Source organism: Macaca nemestrina, chromosome 7 (genome assembly GCF_043159975.1).
Source record: "Macaca nemestrina isolate mMacNem1 chromosome 7, mMacNem.hap1, whole genome shotgun sequence".
Classification (NCBI taxonomy): Eukaryota; Metazoa; Chordata; class Mammalia; order Primates; family Cercopithecidae; genus Macaca; species Macaca nemestrina.
The window spans coordinates 38,753,457-38,762,849 of NC_092131.1; positions in this window are offsets into that span (position 1 = coordinate 38,753,457).

Here is a 9,393-nt window from a genome sequence, read left to right on the forward strand (position 1 = left end):
TAATCCCCATAACAACCCTATGAGGCAGTACTATTATTAGTGTCATTTTACATAAAATGGAAAAAGGTTAAATAACTTCTTCAAGGTAATTCACAAGTAAGCACTGGAGTTAGGAATCAAACCTCATACGTCTGATTGCAAAGCATGTGGCCCCATCCTTTATACTACATTGTCTTCAATACAGAGGCAAATGTTTTAAATTCCACTGAAGGAGTATCCATGGGGGAAATTTCCAGCTATTATAGGTGATTAACTCCCTGAATTTTTATCTGTCCATCTTGAAACCCTTAAAAAACAAAGGATAGGCCGGGCGCGGTGGCTCAAGCCTGTAATCCCAGCACTTTGGGAGGCCGAGACGGGCGGATCACGAGGTCAGGAGATCGAGACCATCCTGGCGAACACGGTGAAACCCCGTCTCTACTAAAAAATACAAAAAACTAGCCGGGCGAGGCGGCGGGCGCCTGTAGTCCCAGCTACTGGGGAGGCTGAGGCAGGAGAATGGCGGGAACCCGGGGGGCGGAGCTTGCAGTGAGCTGAGATCCGGCCACTGCACTCCAGCCCGGGAGACAGAGCCAGACTTCGTCTCAAAACAAACAAACAAACAAACAAACAAACAAAAAAAACAAAGGATAAAGAGGAAATGCAAATTAAAACCACAATGAGATATAGCTAAATGAAAACCATAGAAAATATCAAGTATTGGCAAGATTGTGGAGCAACCACAGCTCTTATATGCTCCTGAAGGGAGCATAAATTGATGCAATCACTTTGTTAAACTGTTTGGTGGTATCAACTGAAGTTGAATACATGAAAAAGCCTTTGTTCCAACAATTTCACCCCTAGGTGGGGCACAGTGGCTCAACGTGTAATCCCAGCACTTTAGGGATTTTCACTGTGTTGCCCAGGCTGGTCTTGAACTCCTGGCCTCAAGCGATCCTCCCACCTCGGCCTCCCAAAGTGCTGGGCATCATGGTGCACACCTGTAGTCCCAGCTACTCCAGAGGCATAGGCAGAAGGACCTCTTGATCCCTGGAGTTTGAGACTGCAGTGAGTTGTAATTGCACCACTGCAGTCCAGCATAGGTGACAGAGCTAGACCCTGTCTCAAAATCAAAAACAACAAAAAAACAATTTTACTCCTAGTTATAAATATGAAACTGAAATGTCTGCATATATTCACCAAAAGGACATGTACATAAAAAAGCTCATACCCATACTTTCAACAGCCCCAAACTGGAAACTACCCAAATATCCCTGCTGTTAGAAGTCACTGTATATAGTGATTCATCTTAGGGTAGTAATAACTGGAAGGGAACGTGAGGAGGCTCACAAAGTGCTGATAATGTTCTGTTTCTTAATCTGAGTGCAGCTTTACATGTGTGTTCAGGTTATATTTGTGAGCACTTTTCTGGTTTCATATATACTTCGATAAAAGAGTTTTTTTAAAATGATAGTAAAGGAGTGAAAAGTTTGTTAACCCAAAGAAGAAAGAACAGGAAAGGACATAATACCAAACTAAAAAAAAAAAAGATACAATTTTAGGCCGGGCGCGGTGGCTCAAGCCTGTAATCCCAGCACTTTGGGAGGCCGAGACGGGTGGATCACGAGGTCAGGAGATCGAGACCATCCTGGTGAACACAGTGAAACCCCGTCTCTACTAAAACTACAAAAAACTAGCCGGGCGAGGTGGCGGGCGCCTGTAGTCCCAGCTACTCGGGAGGCTGAGGCAGGAGAATGGCGTGAACCCGGGAGGCGGAGCTTGCAGTGAGCTGAGATCAGGCCACTGCACTCCAGCCTGGGCGACAGAGCGAGACTCCGTCTCAAAAAAAAAAAAAAAAAAAAAAGATACAATTTCAAAAGATAGAAATTAGATTAGAATGGCAGATACAGTGTATGCTTGTATCAGAATATCTCATGTACCCCATAAATGTATACATCTACTGTGTGCCCACAAAAATTAAAAATTAAAAACAAAAAGAATAACAGAGTGTTGACATTTGGAGGATTTCATAAAGAACTGTCTGGGTTCACAAGCAATCACTCTACATTAAGGCCCAGTCAACAAGACTCCTCTGTGCATACAGAACTTCTAGTCAGCTTTTAAAATACAGTTTCTCACTTTTAAATATGAGAAGACATCCAAGAATCACCAGTCATTATGGGAATGTCTCTGACATAATTAATTAACCTTTTCTAAGGACCATGTGTAGAACTATGTATAGAACCCTCCGTTCTTGAGGAAGACAAAGGAAAGAACTATGTACCCAACGATTTGAGAACACAAATTGTTCTCAAATATACTTTTCACATATTCAGAGAAGATTTAAGAAAATTAATTTTGATTTAGGCCATTGATTATCTAACAGGTTGCTATTTTTAAAATCAAATAAAAAATTTAAAAACATTTTAGGTTATTGAGCACTTTTTACAAATTGTAAAAAATTGCTATCATATAGCTCACATTCTCTGGCTACATTGCAATTAAGGTAGAAATCAATAATGAGGCTGGGTGCAGTGTCTCATGCCTGTAACCCCAGCACTTCGGGAGGCCGAGGCGGGTGGATCACCTGAGGTAAGGAGTTCAAGACCAGCCTGGCCAACATGGTGAAACCCTGTTTCTACAAAAAATACAAAAATTAGCCAGGCACAGTGGCCAGTGCCTGTAATCCCAGCTACTTGGGAGGCTGAGGCAGGAGAACTGCTTGAACTTGGGAGGCGGAGGTTGCAGTAAGCCAAGATCATGTCACTGCATTCCAGCATGGGTAACAGAGCGAGACTCTCAAAAAAGAGAGAGAGAGAGGGAGAAGAAGAGGGAGACGGAGAAGGGGAGGGGAGGGGAGGGGAGGAAAAGAAAAGAAAAAAAAGAAAAGATTATTTTTAAAACTCCACGTACTTGGAAATTATGCCTGTAATCCCAGCACTTTGGGAGGCTTAGGCATGTGGATCACTTGAGCCCAGGAGTTTGAGACCACCCTGGGCAACATGGTAAAACTCCATCACTACCCAAAATACAAAAATTAGCTGGGCATGGTGGCACACACCTGTGATCCCAGCTACTCGGGAGGTAGATGTGGGAGGATCGCTTGAGCCTCGGGGGTGGAGGTTAAAGAATGGCTAAAATGCAAAACACTGCCTACACCAAATTCTGCCAAGGATGTGGAGCAACAGGAACTCTCATTCATTGCTGTTGGGAATACAAAATGGTATAGCCACTTCTGAAGACAGTTTGGTAGTTTCCTATAAAGGTAAAGATAGTCTCAGCATGCAATCCAGCAGTCACACCTTTGGGTATTTACCGAAATGAGTTGAAAACTTAGGACCACACATAAACTTGCACATGAATGTTGACAGCAGGTTTATTTATAAGCTGGAAACAACAAAGATGTCTTTCAGTAGGTAAAAGAATAACCAAACTGGTACATCCTTACCATGGAATATTATTCAGAACTAAAAAGAAATAAGTTATCAAGCCACAAAAAAATAATATGGAGAAATCTTAAATGTATATTGCTAAGTGAAAGAGGTCAGTCTGAAATGGCTACATACTGTATGGTTCCTACAATATGATATTCTGGAAAAGGCAAAGCTGTAGAGGTAGTAAAAAGATCAATGGTTGCCAGGGATTCCAGGGGAGGAGGAAAGGCAGAATATAGCTGGAGCAAGGGGATTTTTAGGCCAGTGAAACTATTCTGTGTGATACAGTAATGGTGGATACATGACATTATGCATTTGTCAAAACCTATGGAACTGTGCAACATGATGAGTGAACTCTAATGTAAACTATTTGGCTAATAATGTATCATTTTGTAGCAAATGTACAATACCCATGCAATATGTCAATAATAGATGAAACTGCATGTGGTGAGGGGACGTATGTGGGAGCTCTCTGCACATTCTGTTCAATTTTTTTTTTCTTTTTTTTGAGACAGAGTCTCGCTCTGTCGCTCAGGCTGGAGTGCAGTGGCAGATCTGGGCTCACTGCAAGCTCTGCCTCGCGGGTTCACGTCATTCTCCTGTCTCAGCCTCCCAAGTAGCTGGGACTACAGGCGCCCGCCACTATGCCTGGCTAATTTTTTGTATTTTTAGTAGAGACGGGGTTTCACCATGTTAGCCAGGATGGTCTTGATCTTCTGATTCATGATCCGCCTGCCTCGGCCTCCCAAAGTGCTGAGATTACAGGCGTGAGCCACTGCGCCCAGCCTCAAATTTTCCATAAACCTAAAACTGCTCTAGAAATAAAGTCAATTAATGTTTTTTTTTTTTTTTTTTGGAAAAAAAGGTTATTGTGTGAACTATCTGAAATGTTTTATTCATTTGTTTATCCATTCCAAGGACAACTTAATGTCAAGCACTGGGCTAGGGATTCATGGGACATCATATGCAGAAAATTCATGAGGAACTGCGGCCAGAAGTGCTAGTTGCCCACCTATCATCCATTCTCCTTTTCCACTTAGTCGGGGGCATTAAACAATTGCATTTACAAAATACAATTTTCTGTCTTCATTAGGAGTAGGTGTGGCCATGTGACTAAGTTCTGGCTAGTTATAAGCAAAAGTTTTTGTATGGGATTTTTGGTAATGTTTCTAAAAAGGGGACAGGCTGGGCGGGGTGGGGTTTGTGAATGTTAAATAGCTTAAATTGTGAATGTTATATAACTTCATCTTCTATCTTCCACAGGTAAGGTTCAGCAAAGTCTATGTCATTCTCTAATCCTTTTGATCCAGCGGATTCTTTGGAGGAATTTAAATACATACTGGATTTTGCAACCAGGTTTGCAAGAGGAAAATGCAAAGGTGACTTCTGGGCCTGTTGCCGGGGGAGGGTAGGGGATGGACAGCTGACATCTAGTCACAGAGGAAAGAACACAGAAAGAGATCTCCAGTTAAAGCCGGTAGATTGAACCACACACAACCCACCTCCTTCTAAAATCCCTGTAGAACAATGGTTTAAAAAAGCACTTTAACATAAAACTTCACAATCAAAAAGATAAGGAAAATGATGAAAACCACTCAGGTAAGAAGAGAGGATATTTATGCCGAGGCTGCTGTCATTGGGAGTCCGCCAACATGCCACCATACTTTGGTGAGACTTGAAGGCGGGCAGGGAGTGGAAACACTTTATGCTGTAGTGAAAAAAGGGGAAGGCTTCAGTATACTCTGACTGGAGGTCACCGTCATGGGGAAACTGCAGGTGGGCTAACTAGAAGCTGGGCTTCTTGTGTAATGGTTTGGCTTTCTCTGGTTGGTCCTGTGTTGAAAATAGGGGCAAAATATAGGGCAACTGACTCATTGACCAAGCCCTGCCCAGGCTGGCCGATTGCAGAGGTTGTGGGTCAGAGTTCTGTTGTCATATATGGTCTGGCTACTGTCTGTTTATATAATCCGTCTGTCAGAGAACAGTAGAGGAGATCAAATTATTACCATTTTGGAAGCTGGAAAGCAGGATAGTGCGAACTGAATTAGCAGACTTGCCCTCTATCAAAGGGGATGGCCAAAAGCAAGCCAGATTTGCCCTAGAAAACCACCAAAAGTTCAAGAATTGGCAGCACCAGGTACCCCCAGAAGCAGGGATAAAGTGGGGGCTTAAATTGGACAGTTGGTTCAAAGTCTATTTCAGAAGCATTAGAACACTGGATTCCTTCCCCAGCTCCCAAATGACTGCCTGGTGCAAGACTCAGGACTGATTCCCTGGAGAGGGTAAAGCAGAGGGTTCTTTGTCTAGTTAAGGATGGGGTGCCATAACAAACATGCCAATTCAGTGAAAATACCTACTTTCAAGACTTCTGCTTGACTCCCCTAAATCAGCAGCCAATGTTAGAAGCCAAGTGTTAAAGTTTTTCGGATAATTTTGCTATGAACCTATAGGGAAATTTCATTACCATCTCATAGCAAGGCCTATAGTATAAGAGCAGGCCTATAGTAGCATATGGGGGAAAGTCTGAAAGACTTTGAAATGGACCAAAAGATTATTGAGAAATGGAAAACTGCATTGTTTTAAGTATCCCCTTCCAGCTTATCAGATTCTGTGGGGTTTATACCTTTCATTGTCTTTGAGGTATTTAACAATTCTGAAGAGATGGACTCTAACTTGTAGAAAACTAAGAGTAACATAAATAATTATTGTCTTTAGATATACAAATAAATTCTGTTCTGAGAAGTTTCTGTTGACTTCCCTTTCTCACTGTTCTATTCAGAACATTGATTTCAGGTGGGGTGTAGAGGCTCATGCCTATAATCCCTGCACTTTGGGAGGCCAAAGCAGGGGGATTGCTTGAGCCCAGCCTGAGCAACATAGCAAGACCCCATCTCTACAAAAAAAACTTTAATTAATGGGGCATAGTGATGTGCACCTGTAGTCCCAGCTACTAGGGAGGCTGAGATGGGAGGATTGCTTGAGCCTAGGAGTTTGAGGTTACAGTGATGTATGATGGCACCACTGCACTGCAGCCAGGGCAACAGAGCAAGACCCTGTCAGAGGTGGGGTTGGGGGAAAGAGAGAAGGAAAGAAAGAGAGAGGCTGGGTGTGGTGGCACACACCTGTAATCCCAGCACTTTGGGAAGCTGAGGCTGTGGATCACCTGAGGTCAGGAGTTCAAGACCAACCTGGCCAACATGGTGAAACCCCATCTCTACTAAAAATGCAAAAATTAGCAAGACCTAATGGCTCACGCCTGTAATCCCACACACCTGGGAGGCTGAGGCAGGATAATTGCTTGAACTTGGGAGGTGGAAGTTGCAGTGAGCTGAGGTTGCACGGCTGCACTGCAGCCTGGGCGACAGAGCAAGACTCTGCCTCAAAAAACAACAAAAAAAAGGCTGGGACCGGTGGCTTTACGCCTGTAATCCCAGTACTTTGGGAGGTTGAGGTGGGCGGATCATGAGGTCAGGAGATTGAGACCATCCTAGCTAACATGGTGAAACCCCATCTCTACTAAAAATACAAAAAATTAGCTGGGCGTGATGGCGGGCACCTATAGTCCCAGCTACTTGGGATGCTGAGGCAGGAGAATGGCGTGAACTGGAGAGGCAGAGCTTGCAGTGAGCCAAGATGGCACCACTGCACTCCAGCCTGGGCAACAGAGCGAGACTGTCTCAAAAACAAACAAACAAAAATGATTCCAGCATTTCTGATGGGTTTATATAGTTTTCTGGGTTTTGGGTTTCCCTTTGCATTGATTGTAACATCTTTTTCATTATTTAACTACTCATTAATTAGTAAATAAATAAAAATATTTGCCCCATATTCATTTCATATCTGCATGAGAGTCATCATTTTACCTCTTTTTGTTTTTACTATCATCCTTTAAAAAGTTCAATTCAAATATTCACTTTTGATAGGGATATTTTACAGGAAAAGAGATTGTTGACCAGGAACGATGGCCCACGCATGTAATCTCAGCACTTCAGGAGGCCAAGAGGGGAGGATGGTTCAGCCCAGGAGTTTGAGATCAGCATGGGAAACATAGGGAAACCTCATCTCTACAATTTTTTTTTTTTTTTTTTTAAATTAGCCAGGCATGGAGGCATGCAAGTATGGTCCCAGCTACTCGGGAGGCTGAGGCGGGAGATCCCTTAAGCCTGGGAGGTTAAGGCTACAGTGAACTGTGATTATACCACTGCACTCTAGCCTGGGTGACAGAGCGAGATCCTGTCTCAAAAAAAAAAAAAAAAAAAAGATTGTTTATAAAGTTATTGTTCCATTAGATACAGAAACGAAAAGAGTATTTGGTAAGTCACTCACTGGACTCTTAACTGAAAAGTAAGTGGGTGGATGACTGGTTTCTTAGAAGTTTTAGTCCCATTAATTTATTAGACATTTGTGTAGGCATTTTACAAGAAATCCTAATTTCTTCCTGGAAGGAAGCTTTCAATTACATCATGCAAAAAGATTGCATCCTAGTCCAGGTTTGGAATTTTTTTTTCTTTTGTAGGATGACTCTCAAATCTCCAGTCCAAAGCTATATCTCTAAATACTTACTATACCAGTGCTATTAGAAGTACTAGGATGAAGTGAGATAATGACCTCACTCCAGAATGTAAATCAGCATTCTGCTTCCTTCACTGAGAAAGAGAAAATCTTCCTACAAAAATGCTGAGGGAACTAAACATGGTGTTCAGTGACATAGTTGCTTTACATTCTGTGACAAGCTTTTATCTTGTTGAGGACTGATAACAAATTGCACAAAATGTGGAATAAATGTACAATGAAATATTACTCAGCCTCAAAAAGGAATGCAACTCTGACTCATGCTACAACATGGATAAACTTTGAAGATATTATGCTAAGTGAAATAAGCTAGGCACAAAAGGACAAATATTGTATGATTCTACTTATATGGAGTACCTAGAATAGACAAATTCATAGAGACTAAAAGTAGAATAGTGATTATCAGGGCCTGGAGGGTGGAGTTCGTGTTTAAAGGGTACAGAGTTTCAGTTTAGGATGATGAAAAAAATCTGGAGACAGTGGTGATGGTTGCACAACAAATGTGAATGCACTTAATGCCACTGAACTGTATGCTTAAAAACTGTTAAAAAGGGCTGAGCATGGTGGCTCCTGCCTGTAATCCCAGCACTTTTGGAGGCTGAGGAGGGATGATCGCTTGAGCCCAGGAGTTTAAGACCAGCCTGGGCAAGATAGGGAAATCTCATCTCTATAAAAAATTTTAAAAATTAGCCAAGAGTGATGGCACCTGCCTGTGGTCCCAGCTACTCAGGAGGCTGAGGTGGGAGTATTGATTGAGCCCAGGAGGCTGCAGTGAACTATGATCATGCCATTGCACTGCAGCCTGGGTGACAGAGGGAGACCCTGTCTCAAAAAAAGTTAAAATGGAAAATTTTACTTCATGTGTATTTTACTACAATGTTTTAAAAAATTGCAGATTGGCCAGTAAAGAGGCCACATTTTGAGTTGTGCTATATTAGAGTCCAGGCTCTCTAAGTATATCAACTCTGTTGGGGTTGGTATATTTACAACCCCTACAAACTAGCTCTTCTCTACTCCACATACATTCTACCCCTCTCTCCACTATTCATGTAGTTACTAAAGCTAGAAACCTGTGAAATGTCCTAGACTCTTGCTTCTCCCTTATGTCGTTGTATGTAATCTGAACAATGATTGCCTAACTGTGCTGGTTATAAAGAAATTGTTCCGGGCTGAGCACGGTGGCTCATGCCTGTAATCTCAGCACTTTGGGAGGCCAAGGCGGGCGGATCACCTGAGGTCGGGAGTTCGAGACCAGCCTGGCTAACATGGTGAAACCCAGTCTCTACTATAAATACGAAAATTAGCTGGGCTCCTCCTTCAAGTATTTGGTCCCAATAATCTCAATCTTGACCTTTTATTTCCTCTACTTCCTACGGTCACTACTTCTTTGTTTCATTTTCCCTTTTTA